The sequence below is a fragment of the Tenebrio molitor genome, chromosome 5 (assembly GCF_963966145.1).
Source record: "Tenebrio molitor chromosome 5, icTenMoli1.1, whole genome shotgun sequence".
Taxonomy (NCBI): Eukaryota; Metazoa; Arthropoda; class Insecta; order Coleoptera; family Tenebrionidae; genus Tenebrio; species Tenebrio molitor.
The window spans coordinates 592,413-606,922 of record NC_091050.1 but is presented as its reverse complement, the minus strand read 5'-3'; the positions used below and the strand labels follow the sequence as shown (position 1 = coordinate 606,922).

The following is a 14,510-nucleotide window of genomic DNA, read 5'->3' as shown; positions in this document are numbered from 1 at the left end:
CTCATCTAGAACGTCGGAAGGACCGCAGTCGATACCACCTCCATTTAAGAACTAATAATCACATACCTAAGGGGTTGGAGTTATGACCGCACCTACAATCCGTTAATTAAGATTCTGTAGGATGAGGTCGAGACGACGTTCGCCGTGTCTGTCGTAATTTACGATCGGTTCTTCGGTGGACATGTGCTTAGTTGAATCAATCAGTTGTCGGGAGGTCCGCCGCCCCCCGCGAGCTAGATTCCAGGAGACCGGACAAGCTTAATTGGGATTTACATTTGCCCGAGCTCGTTCCTTAGCCGGGCAAGACGGATGGCTTTCTGTTGGGTAGCTTGAGACGAGACCATCAATGTTGATGAGGACCGTCAACGCAAGACGTTACAAGCTACTCACTTTAATGACACCGAATTAAAACCAACCAAACCACAAAAAAAAATTTCGACGTGAAAAACAAAACTACACTCGTAGATTGACTCGTACGAATATAACAGCGGAATTCAAACTGGATCTCGCTGCCAGCCATTTATTCAAATTCAATCTCTCTTACTGTCCAGATCTCAGTCTCATAGAACTTTTTTGGGAGTGCGCTACGAAACGAAAATTTGCAGCGCTAATTAGGAATCTGTTGCAATCTGCATGTAGACATGATGACCTGCAAGTGTGTGCGTACGTCTGGTGTAAAAATGTATCTCTACGTTCAAAACTAGTTTTTGTATATGACAACAAAAGAAAATGATATTAGTCTTCGAAAGAAACGAACTGATATGGCAACTAACATTAATGATGGACATGAGAATGTCGAGAAATTGTTTCAGGGTGGAAGGCACAAGAATGCAATAATTAATTATGCGAATTAATTAGGACAATAAAAAATGCACAAGTGGCCGGTAATTAATTTGCCATTCTCCGGGGAGTGATTATGCAGTTGATGTGACAAGAGGAGTGACGAAAGTAAAGTGGATGGCTATACAATGCAGGCTAAATGTTGCTCTAGATAGGAAAGTATTGTTTTGAATGTCACGTAAGAGTTTGCTGATGTAAACAATTATTACTAAAATTTTTTAAAATTACTTTGTGGAAAATATTTAGATATTTTCTCAGATAAATGAGGAAAACACTTCATTTTGGACCGTACAAAACATAAATTAATGAAACTGGAATTATTGAAAATTACTATTAGTCAAGATCAATTAATAACAATTAGATAAAAATTTACAACTTTGTTGAAAATTAAATCAGTTTTTCGTTTAAATAGTACAAATAAGACACTATAAGTGGTCCAAGTGAGATAGATCTCTGAGGAACACCATAAGCTGTAGAACATAATTAGGAGAATAATTCTTTGATTTGCAACAGAAATGAGTGAAGCAGCATTATTTAAAAATTAATCCTTTCATTAATAAGCATTTATTTTAAACCTTATGTTAGAATACCTATAGTAAGATACAATTTTTTACTTTTTACTTTGATGGTTTTCTACTTTTTGAATTATACAGGGTGTCTCAAAAATGGCGCCCAATCTGTTAAGTGGTTAAGATATTTGAAGAGTAGAGTTAAATTTCGTTGTCCATTTTTTTCCCTTTGGCTAGTTTCCAAGTTATACAGAGTTTAAAGTAAGCAAATGTGGCAACATCGGTTGGTATGCACAATCAACTAAACCAATTCTCCTTTGAGGTCAGTGTTGCAGCTGTTATTTTAGCGTATTTTGGTAGGTTATTACTCTAAAAAGAAGGACTTCCGTGTTGTTCCACTACTCAAAGAGGTCTTGGAAAATTTAAAACAGTAAAGAAATTTATAATTCACCTGTAAAATTCGTTAATAAAGGAGATACATCTTTTTGAAATCAGCACATTTAAGAGCACGTTGTACAAAATCTATTGTTCCGATTAAACTTTTGTATTGAGATTTACCTTACCAGACCTCTATTCTTTAAGACCCTTAGGAGATTGGGCGCCATTTTTGAGACTTCCTGTATATTTAAAAATGTATCTTACATTAATAGCTGCAAATATCTTCGGTGACAAATTTGAATAAATGTATGTATTTTTTTTTCCACTTTCAGTACAAAAGTGATAATGAACGATTAAACCAATTTTATAAAGAACAAAAATTCTAAATCTACACGTTTCGCACCAAAATGAAATAATAAAACAAATCGTTTTGTACAAAATCTAATCGCAACCGTGACTGACAAGTTGAAACTATGAAAGATAGAAATTGCTTGATCTCGCCCAAATCCTCTTCAGATTTGTATTTTGTTAATGTAGTCGAGTTGGCGAACATCAACATTTTGCAAAAATAAAAAAAAAAGTATTGAACGAGACTGTGCTGCTAAGCTTCGAAGTCTGTTGCAACTCCCGCGCTGAAAGCCTCCAAATTCCCGGAATAACACTTCCGCCTCTTCAAAGTGCGATTTCCCATCACCACACCCATCCCGACCCCGATCCACCTTCTTCTGCGAAAACCTCCCAGATATCAAAGACAAACCGTCCGTTTCAGGTTCCGTCCAAGGTTTTTGTAGTGCACGGCGAGTCTGTTGCTATAGTGAATCCGGGAACAGTGTCACCGGAGTTGAAAGCGGAACGTGCTCGGACTTTTAATTAGATGCGCCGCTCAATCGATACCGGGACTCACCCAAACTCAAGACATACTATCGATTCACCATGTTATATATCCACCGGTTAAGACCACCGAACCCAATCAAAACTTCCACTTTGCCTAATCCGAGCAGAAGCCGCCCCCGCGGGGGGCGGCGAGCCACGTGGCCGGTCGTAGTAAAAATTTTTATTCGAACCGTGGACTTTTCATTTAACCCATATGTTTAGACGTTGAGGAAAAGTTCATTCACTTTCCCCCTATTGAATAATTCATATATCGATCTACCTCAGTCTGACCTTTCTGCTTTCCTCATATTAAGTAGCGAGGAGCTTTTGGGCTGCAATTCAAGGTCGCAGTAGTACGCAGAGTGGATGTGAATGTGCACAAGACATAAACAAAAGGGTGTGGGGGCGGCGCCACCCATCGCGTCTCCAGACTCGGCTTTGTTGTTTGATCGATGGGTGCAATTAGAGATTTGGGAAAAAAGGGATCGTCGGGGATATGTGCGTTTCTCGATCTGCACCCACCATTAGCGGATATTAAAGGGGTGGTGGCATCGGCGAGGGTGGCCTCCGCGAATAACGATCCGGGACGAGTCCTGGAAGGATAGGGCGCGTTCGGCGCGCGCTCCTTCCTTCCTTTCCAGGTGACGCGATCAGGTGACGTGGACAGGCGCAGTTGGCCTTGGTTATTTGGGTGCATCGGCCCTATCTGCCTTGCAAATGAGCACCCTGCTTATTTATGGGATTTATGAACTTCAAACCGTGCACTTCCGGTCTGGAACCGGAAAAATTCACAATCGATAGGCGCGCCGGGATCTTTCCCGATCAAATGACACTTCCACAGTCACCTCGTATTTAACAACGCTCAAAAGTGTCATAACGGGGTGGACGTTCAGTACGAGTTTTCTCGAAAATTTCTTCCGTAGCAGGCGCCAGGAGAAGAACTGATATTTATGAGTTATGACACCTTTGGTATGTTTAGAGTCTTGCAACAAGCTTGGACGTTTTGGAAATATCGTGTGAGTTTCATCACTTTTAGCGAGATTATCTAGTGTACATCAAAAAAATTGACATTTGAATGCAAAAATTTTAAATTTTAGTTTAGAAAGAAGTTAAATATAAGCGCATCTTGTTCGATGAAAAGTGGTTTGTGATCACCTTTCCATGTTTCATTAGAATAATTCATATTAGTGTCTCGTAAAAGTCAAGGATGTACATTCAGGATACGAATAATATGTTGCAGAATGAAGATATTTCTAAATTTTGTCAACTACAGTTATAAAATAATTTGACTCGATTCGCCTTGAATTCTTTACATTGAGAAGATTCGAAACTGAAAATTTGAGCTAGTCTTTAACGAACGGGGCGGGGATGTCTTCATTTTGGTAAATAGCAAGATATTGTTGCAGACTTAAGTTTGTTTGGAATTTCATTTTAGATCATGTACGAATAGATTTACAATTGTGCCAGTTGTAGAAGTAAATAAAAGGACAGGGTCATTATAAAATATTGTACCATCGTAGTTGGCGTTGAATACCCATACAAATTTTAGATGTGCCGCCAGCTTCGCAACGTTAGACAAACTAGTAGACAGATTTCCACTACCACCAGGAGCGCCACCTATCGGTGATACTAGTCTCACTCATGTTATCAAGCTTGCGGCACATTCAACTAAGCCAGCAACGCCTACTACGATGGTACAACATTTTATAGTAACTCCGTACCTAATACAATTTTTATGGTCAAGTACAAAAATTAACATTGCATTGCTTTGGCATTATCTTGCACTCTTAAAATGTCTAATAAATTGTTGTGTTGATTGTTCGTTTTGTATTGTTCTTTCTATTAAATATCGCATGAAATCTTACTCACCGAAAAAAAAAACACTTTTACTATTTCTTGAGAAAAACAGAGACAAAATTGGAAGTAACAACCAGAAAATAAAAAAAGAAGAACCAGAGGTGATCAAAATCCTAGTATCTGTTACGTATTTCTTCTTCTTTTTTAAGTTTAAGTTGTTTTTAATCAATCTGATTTTGTTCTCTTTTGTAGTGTTTTTTTTTGAAATAGAAATAAAGTAGCATGTAACATTTGTTTTTTTTTTATTATATCATATTATATTTAACAAATAAGAAGAAAAAGTTACATATTTGTGACCTCTAGAGGCCAGAGAGGGAAGAGGATCCAAAGTTCTTTGTAGAATATTTTTGGGAGATCTTATGTCTAAATATATTTGGTTTGTAAAAAATTTTCTTTCTGGATTGACAATTTGTTCACCACAAAAATTAATTCCCTATTTTGTCCACAAAAGCAAAGTCATTATATTTTACCTATGTATACTACAACTTTTTAACATTTCACAAAACGATATACCCTCAATAACATTAGTTTGCCGGTTCACCTCCAGAGACATTTATTACCTTTCAAAATAACCTGACGTAAATAATTCTTTAATGAAGCTTTACGACCAGGGCAGTAACTTCACCCATATATTGACTTCTAAAGCTAAATTTCCACATGCAAATATTATTGGCGCCAGGTCAATAACGCCAACATTGGTGAAGCCAGTTTGTATTGCTGCAGTTTCTACTTTCAATTCGCATGATTTAATATAGCATTAGCAGATATGGTTCGTCCAAGTATTATTGTTGCCTTTAGAGTTCGAGAAAATGTTAAACAATGCAGAGAAAGTATAGATGATTTCATAACTATAGATTCATAGATCAATTCCTTATTCCTTCCGAAAATCTTAACTGAAACTTTCTATTTACATTTTAATAAACTGTTTATATACATTTTTCACTACAATTTCATCATCTTATTTTTCGACTTCGTGAAATGAATTAATTATTAATTACTTTTGCGATTCTAGCTTTGCTTTTCTGTTACATTTTATTGAAGGTGGCCAAGCTTGGCTGAACACAAAAAATCGGCGCCAAAAACTACACTTACTTTTTGCTTTGCAGGCGTAATAAGTGATGCCAGTTGAGTTGGTGTATGCAACTAAACTGGCGCCGGTCCAGTGACGCCAATAATCATTGCATGTGGAAACCAGCTCTTAGATCCATCAATGCTGTTCGTCGAAACTGAAAAACGTCATTTACATTTATAATAAACATATTGCTCTGAATTTCATTACAAGTGAATCTTTTTTTATCTGTTATTAACATATTGATAACGAAATACATTTCATAAAAGCCTTGTGAAATTTTTTATATCACAACTTCGTAACAATGAGGTTATCGATTTACGGGTCACAGTTACGCCACAAAAGCGAAAAAAAATGAAGATAAATTTGGAGATTATTTTGTTCCTTTTTAGGAAGAAAGCACACAAATGGATCCAACATGTTGACACTACATATCTGGAAGACTTCCTAGACTAACTCCCGCAAATCACTCGGTTTTGATTTACGCAGACACATCGACCGACTTTTGCAATAAATGTCGCAAGCCAGCCGTTGGTGAAGTCCTAGCTTTATGACCCCGTCTGGGCCACAATCTCGCCCATCTTTATTCGGTGGTTATGTTCCATCATCGTTGTTCGCAGATAGTAAAGGACACACCCTTGGCGGGTCTTAGGAGGGCTAACTGCCTTCTAATCTGCCACGTTGAGCGTCCACAATGGGAAGATTATTATACCCTTCCGGTCGTGAGCTGGGATTCCCCGTATTACTGTTTCTCTAACTTAAATCTCTCATTGTCGGCAAGTTTCGCCTGGAAAATGGACCGGTTCGGCGCTACGATCTACTAATTGGGGGAAAAGAATGGCGAGGTGCTGGTGGCGAGGTTACGCCATCTGGTGAAGATTTCCGCGTTCATTAAAGCCACATTAGCCGGTGGAGGGCTGGGCTCGTGCACATGAATAATAATTCTTGAATCGTTTTGCATTCGTCATCGGAAATCTTTTACATAATAGTTTACGGTCATGCCGGCGAAATAAAACGGCCAAATCTGGCCTAATCTTCCTTAATTGCCACCAAATTACATTTACATTTAATAGCCCCCAAATAAAGTCTTGTTAAAACTTGCAACATTTTGGTTACGTTAATTATACACTAAAATTAAACTAACACAACCAACAGACGGACAAATTCGCTTATTACTTAATAAACATAACTTTTCAAGAGTGCTACCTACCTTCAAAACATTTCATATTTAAAACCTTCATTTTCCTCTCTTTCAAAATATACATATTTATTTCTGTCATTTCCTTTTTGAAAAAAAAATGTTTTAAAAATTATTTTTTAACACACCAGTCTCAATAACCCCAAGGGACGTATGTTGGGTTGCTGACTTTATCCCTCAACCCCTCTAAAATGAATGTAGAAGCTTAGTTGAGCATGAAAAATAAAAATTGAGTCGTCAACTGGCAATATGAAAGAAAGTTAAATTAGCCAACGAACTGTGGTGCTTAAAGAAATTAGTCGTATGTAACTAATAATATTATAATAAATGTATAATACTCCTAATATGAATATTCATATACATAGTTGGTAGTTTTCTTTGAAAATAAAAAGTTGGAGTCGATACCGCCAAAACGCGATTTAAGGTGATTAAACTTTTAACAAATATAAAGTCGTAGGTAAGTCACGTCTTGCAAAAGGTACAAAAAAGTACAAAAGCGAGTTTATAAGGGAGGTCATTAACAATAAATTCGCTTTTAAGGTGAAGAAACGGCCACCCACCCTACTCACCCCCTGATTCTCCCGTTCTCTCACCCTCGAAGCATTTAAGTGCATTTTCTGTAAATTTCAAGCACGAACTGTTCCACCGTCCAGTTTCAAGGGGAATACTGCAGTCCGGCCGAGCTGCCCCCAGGACAGCAGTGATGGTGAATTTTCGTGGCGGCGGCGGCGTCGGCAACGTCGACGTCGGCAGTTGTTTAGCATTCAGGGGCCGTCTTCACCTTGTATTGATTGCCGCAACCCAGCTCCGCTCATTGTGCCTCCTATTTTTGTACAGTTGCGATCCTGAATGTGGCGCAATGTGACGCGGAATCTGATAAAAATACGGTGGATAACGGCACCGTAAATAGCGACGACACCACCGAAACAACGCCCCCGTAACGAAGGAAAAAGGGATAAATTGATCGAGATAAGGGGTTTACGGCAGAGAATTTTCGAAATTTGCCATTGGGGTGTGGGTTATGGTTATAAGTGATCGGAGAGACCGGCAAAGAGGAATGGAAGGAGATGGTGAAATAAAAGAAGAAAATGTTGGGCAATAATAAAGAGACAAAGGAAGGAAACAGGAAACAATTTAAACAAATTAGAAATTGATTAAATTTCAAAACTAATTTTGAAAACAAAATCCACAAATATATTTAGTTTGCACAAGGTGAAAACTAGCATAAAAATAGAAAAAGATGAAAACAAGTAATTAAAAAAATAGTAGTTTATTTAACGAGTTCGCGTGTAATTTGGGTTTTTTTTTGGCATGAGTGGGCCAGTTTAAAACTCGAGTGAAACGAGAGTTTTAAAGGTCCACGAGTGCCAAAAAAAGCCCAAATTACACAAGAACGAGTTGAATACAACGTTTTTGTGTTTGACGAGTCCCCCAAAGGCTCCAAATCGCTAAAAATCTTTAAAATTAGCTTGACGTTTCGTTTTGACAAGTTGTCAAATTTATCAAAATCCGTTCACATAGGAGAAAATTCTCAAATTCTGACAGTGTCGAACAAAAAAAGTACTATAATTAAGGAATGATTCAAGATGATCTTTACGTGATTAATTCTAAATAAGATAATAATTTATGCAGGAAGATTCTCAAACTCATTTGATCCTTTTTGAGTTTATTTAACCCATTACGTCCCCTTTGAATGTTTTTTTGCTTTTGGTTTTGCTCTAAAAAATATTTACTACGATTTACTGTAGATGAATTATTATTGTAAAAAATAATTATTAAATCAGAAGACATTAAATTACATTAACCACAGTAGTAGGCGGAAGACATTTTTTACTTTTGTCACGCTTCTGCCAATATTCCAAAATGTACAGATATAACACCTTACAGACGAAGAAAGTATTTTCTCAGATATGCAGAAAATGGCGCTATTGTAATTTTTATACCAGCAAAATCATGACTAAACTACAAACATTTTATCTTGTATGACACTTTACTACACTAGTACAGTAAAGTATGTCATTATGACATTAAAATGAATCTCATAAAGTTTAAATTTAAAAAGTAAGAAAACCGAGAAATTAAAAATTGTATGAATAAAAAACTAGAAATTTGACACTACGAAATATACGATACTGATCTTTTACAGAAAACTTTGAGATTTATTTTAATCCAGTTGACTTTAAACAATTTACGCTGACCAAATCTCTTCATCTTGATCGAAGATATAAGTATCTACTTTCAAATATAGGTATATCATTTTAATATTTATTGTGATTGTACTGATTTCTGAAAGCTTTTAATACTGTTAATCATACAAATTGGTCTTAAACGGCTTTTATTCTAGATTTATATAATTTAGTATATTTAGTTGTTTTCAAGGAATGATTATTAAAGTCATCCGCTTATAAAACGATTCGAATAATCCACAGAGCTCTATTACCGGCCCTTTTTTATTATTTTCTTTTTAACCACATTATTAGAGAAAGAGAAATACCAAGTGACTGCGGTCTTTTGCTGCTCATTTTTTAAATTAATTAAACAAATGAAATAGTTCATCGAACAAATCTCCATTAAATTTAAAAAAAGTCGGAACCGCAAGACATCTTTTTCAAAATTGAATGTACCTTATTCTTGTGATTTTGATTTCTTCGAGAACTGCAGATTATCGTTGCTGTTTAGTGGACTGTTACGAATTTAATCTCCATCTATCTAAAACTCCTCCGAAGCTGAACTTGCTCCGGGTCCAGAGACACTTTCCCTAAAAGCAATCGAGCCGACTTCGTCGTTACGAAAGCCCAAGATTGATTGCGTTCCGCAATATTTTACAACCATCCCGCGAATAAAAAATTTGCATCTACACCCCGTTAAAATCCGGGTCCAATCGCTAACAAGAATCGGTGTTGTACCGACACGGTTATTAAAAGTCGAATTGGTGGAATATTTTTGGAAAGCGCCGTCCCAGAGCTCGTATTTTCTAAATTGTTCCGCCGAAACGTGCAATTAGACAATCAGTCGGTTTAATATCAGGCCGCGATCTCATCATCGACAAGGGGGTGAAAACGTGGCGGCAGCTCGGAGCCACCCCACAATAGGGAATTATAAATTGGTAGGGGATTTTTGACTTCAAACCACTACATTGTGGCTGACAGCTGTCACGTCGACGATAAAAACCTTAACGAAGTTGAATTTTTCGAAATTAGACATAGTCGAAGGGATGATAAAATTTTTATTGGCGGCTCGACCGGATCGACGTCACCGGCGGATTCCTTCTGTTCGAGATGTCGATTATGAAAATTGCGTTTTTTTTATGTGGGCGAATTTCCCGGAAAGTCTGCATGTGTGTGTGTGTTGCGGATTTTCCGCATAAGGAGGGGGTGCATCGCGGCGAATTCGGGTTAGACCGGTTGGGGTTTGACAATACTCTAGTTAAGTCAGCTCGTAGCTCGGAGGCATCATTTCCATGACAAGGGTCTCCAAGGCGGGCACCCGGTGCCGATGTCTCTAACACCACATATTCAACTGAAACATCCAATATAAATCCTATACACCGCAAACCGTTCCTTCAAGGGTGGCTGACTCACTTTTTATCCAAATACAAATTTAATTTGGGCCCATCGGCAGCGAAAGAACTAAGCCGGACTGCGTACGGCAACCTCGCAAAATAACAAAATCCAAGAGGACATGTTAACCAAAAATGCATAATCCATTTATCCAGATTTCTGAAAGAAAGTCTGCGGTAAAAAGTAATATTGGAATAGGATGTGGGTCCATAATTTACTCTATTGTTTTTGATGAAGATGTTGGTGCCAGATCGAAAGAACATTTGAAAATTGACCAAAGAGAATCATTTTGATCAGATGTGAAAGACACAAGAGTTTACCACTTTTTCAAGAATTTCCGAAAGAACCTTTAAGGAGAAAGTTGCAACTTTTGATTTACTTCAAACTAGTAAGTCACGGAAAAATGAAACACAAAATAAGTAGTGAAGGTAAAAAGTAATGAAGGTATAAAGAAACGCGGTTTTCCTCCTCACCCATCCAAACACTGACTGTGACCAACATTGCTTAACTTCAGTGATCATTGTTATTATTACTATTATTCAAAAAGATATATTTTTCGGGCCTAAGATAATTGTTAATCCTATCCCACCTCCACCCGGCGGCACGGCAATTTTGCCGGAGTACATACACTATTACGGATAATACTATCAAGTAATAGTGCAGTGCTTATCAACATAATTACCGGCGTCTCGCCTCCGCATTTTGACTTTTTTGTGTTTTATGTTCTGTGTCAATGTTAAGGAATTTCCTCACGATGTGACATGAGTATAATAATATACCTTTTTGAATTTCAACCACCAATGTGTTCTCTAAGTCCAAAATTTTTAAATTTTTAAAAAGAGATTGGGGTACTATTCCTTAATACTTGTTATTTAAATATTAGATATTACAACATTTTTATGGAAAAAAATTTTGCAAGTGAGTTTTTAGAATCCTTGACAAATCCAGTGAAGATGTTCCTTGAATATAAAAATTTTAATAATTAACCATAACAAGGAGAAACTAAAAATTTACAAAAAAAAGGCAAATCGAAATGTTAATAAATAACCGAAAATCATTAATTTGAAACCATAATAAATAAATAAAGAAAGCAATTATGTATTCTACTTAATAATTATTGACTCTGCATCTGAGTATTGACAATTGTCCTACTTACTCACTTTCTTTTTTCAAGAGCAATAATTCTATTTAATTGACATAATTACAGAATACATGGTGAACGAAAAAGAAATTCCATTTTGGTACTATATAATCCTAACATTTTCCAAAATTTAATCATCTTCGAAATATTTGTCATTTGTTTTAATTTTTTCTGTTTCCAAATTTCCAAACAATATATAATCATTATTATTCAAAAAGTAAATGACACTTTTGCTAGTACACTTTACTTAAAAGTGAGAAAAGTTAATCTGATTGGAAGCAAGATCAAATGATGACGTCACACAATGATTGCTATTTTTGCAAGACACAGTAAGCAATTTTGCATTTTATATATTTTCCAATTGGACACTCTTAAATCATGCGAAGAGTGGGTCGAGCTGAGTCAGTGCCGAGGGTTCAAAATACCCTCCGTGACGTCAGCGAGCGTGACCCAATTTCGGCGGGTAATTTAAATTCGGCGACGTGACCGCCATTCAAACACTGCAAAATGTGCCGCTACAATATTTTTCAGAAAAACACCATGAATATTCATGAGGGGGTGGGTCGCGTTGTACACGTAATTAAAAACTTGTAAATAATTATTTTCACATTAGATTAGTGGAAAAATATCGCCGCCGCCTTATCTTCGGGGATTAATCTCGCGCCACGGCGACGGCCATATTTCAGCTTTGCTAAATATTTTGACAGCTTCCATGTCGCCATTAACGTGGTAAATATAAAAAAATCTCATGCAACTCCTTTTTATGGCAATGGACACGGCAAGTCGCCAAATAAACACAGTGTGCTATGCATTTTTCATTCGTACCTAGACACGTGGTCCCCCCACCACTCTATCGGTTTCTCAAATCGGGCATGGGATCCTGCAGCTTTCAGCTTTCAGCCTTGAGCTTTTCCACTGTTTGTTAATCGGCGGCGGCGGTCCGATGCACCACACGTCACTGTCAGTCCGCGGGGGGCGCCGCCCCCTCCGGCCACCGTGATTTTTCCATGTTATTGTTTAATTTGAGCTTTGTTGGAAGCTCGACTTGACTCCACGGCTGACTTGAGAACACTGGATATATGGTAACTACAATGGCTTCCCTCGCCCCGCTGAATTTCTCTCGAACACGAGACAGCGTTTGCATGTTAACGTAATCGCGTTGTCTCTGTTTGTCTTGTTTGTGGCCGGTGTACACTTCACTCTCTCGTACATACAAAATGACTACTTTCTATGCAAAAGTATGAATGAGATACGCGCCACGGGTACGTATACATGCCATGTGCCCCCGACGTCGCACGCTCGCTCCGGAGGTTAGTCCGGGAGAGAACGGGGTGGATGGACGGATGGATGGACGGATGGACGGACGGATGGACGGACGGATGGATGCATGGATGGATGGATGGTGACGATATCTCAGGTGCACGCGGGGGCAAAATCCATGGGACGAATCTGGGCAGGTTATGGGTCCATGTCGACCCGTCTGTTTAGAAATTTTAAAATCAACGAAACATTGATTGGTAATTTAATCGTTTCAGAAACGAAATCAACACAACAAATCGAATTAATGTGGAAATATTATTATTACCTATGTGCATACCTAATAATAACAATTTCATACCTTTCAAATTAAAATTAGATTATTGATGAAAACTAGTAAACAAATTAAAGAAAATTAGAAATAACACTACTGTTTATAAATATGTTAATATGTATTAAGAATAAGATAATAATAATAGGACTATTTGGATACGAAAAAGGACTATTTGGATAAGTAATGAAGTTTATTATCAAACTAGTGAGGTAATAAATTCATTACACAAAAATGGACAAAAATAATGTTATGAATGTTCATTGAAATTTAAACTATACAAAAATATAAATTATATTAATAATTAATTAATTAATTACATTTTATAAATATTAGTTACACACTTTTGCATTTAAAGAAATTGCTCCTAGACGAGGTCATCTCTGACAAAATGAATTCTAGAAGCAATTTTTTTTTTTTTTGCAGAAATTCTCAATATACCTTTCAGCAACTGTGTTTGCCCTCCAATGACCATGACGCTTTGCTCAGCTTCTGAGTGTGTAAGTAATGATCTCCGGAAAAATGTCTTCTATACTCTTTGGAAGTTGGTAATTCCTTTCGTCTACTACATACTAAATAGTATTACACTAAAATTGTACATCATATTCACATCCTTCTTCTTTTCTTCTACTGTTTTGAATATCTTGTTAGCATGTCAGGAGAAGCAGTATTGGACCAAATATGTTTCTTGGTGGCACACCACATTAAGATTCTTTTTCCTGATAACGAATAAATCGAGAGCCATATTAACCACATAAAAAGCAAAACAAATAAATAGTGAAAATAAGAAACATTTTAAAACATCAACTCATTCCCGACTTTTAGAGTTAAAAGTCTTAAAAAGCACTTCACGTTTGAACTTCCCTCAGCTTTGAACACCCACTTCCACACATTTCAAACCCCGTAATTTCAAGCAGAGATTACTCTAAAATTATTTAGATTTATTAGAGCTTTCCTAGGAATTACTGCCGTATAAAACCTCGGCAATAGTCTCGCGCTTTACGATTAGTAAATCGCTTTCGCCAACTTTTACAACTCTTTTCACAGGAATAAATTATAAAAACTTCTAAAGATTGTTCAAGATAGAGAACTTATCGCATAACACTTCACACAACTTTTTACAAATCGTCATATTTTTCATCACCGACGCCCATGGACCGTATGAAGACTTCAGCTCGATTTGCCGATAATCATCGCATTTAGAGCCGACCCAAAAGTATGACGGATCAGCATATCTTCATTTTCAGCACATTCTGCAAGTCACGTTGCCGTGGTAAACACCAAAGAGATGAAGATAACAGTGTCGCCCGGAGCAAGGTAACACTAGCGCTGAATTTTGTTGTTATTGGTACCTTGGTACAAAATTATATTATTATTATTGTGGTGAAAAAGCGGGCGAAGCGATAAAGTGTTAGCGGATCGCAGTTCTTTGCCGGCCACCCATCCAAATAATATCTACGTTCAACGTTGCGTGATCGAATAAAAATGAATGTTTTC

At 37.1% G+C, this 14,510-nt stretch overlaps 1 long non-coding RNA gene across 2 annotated transcripts in view; it reads right to left on the bottom strand.

The window, feature by feature from the left end:
• The window catches only part of LOC138131504 (uncharacterized), a 47,373-nt gene extending 34,858 nt beyond the window's left edge, over window positions 1-12,515 (bottom strand). The window contains exons 1-2 of one of the 2 annotated variants that reach the window (XR_011159832.1): window positions 12,251-12,515; window positions 5,550-5,683 (exon numbers count right to left, since the gene is read on the bottom strand). This is a non-coding gene — a long non-coding RNA (uncharacterized lncRNA). The remainder of the gene's footprint in view (window positions 1-5,549; window positions 5,684-12,250) is intronic. The other variant, XR_011159831.1, reaches the window with a different exon arrangement.
• Window positions 12,516-14,510: the final 1,995 nt, after the last annotated feature.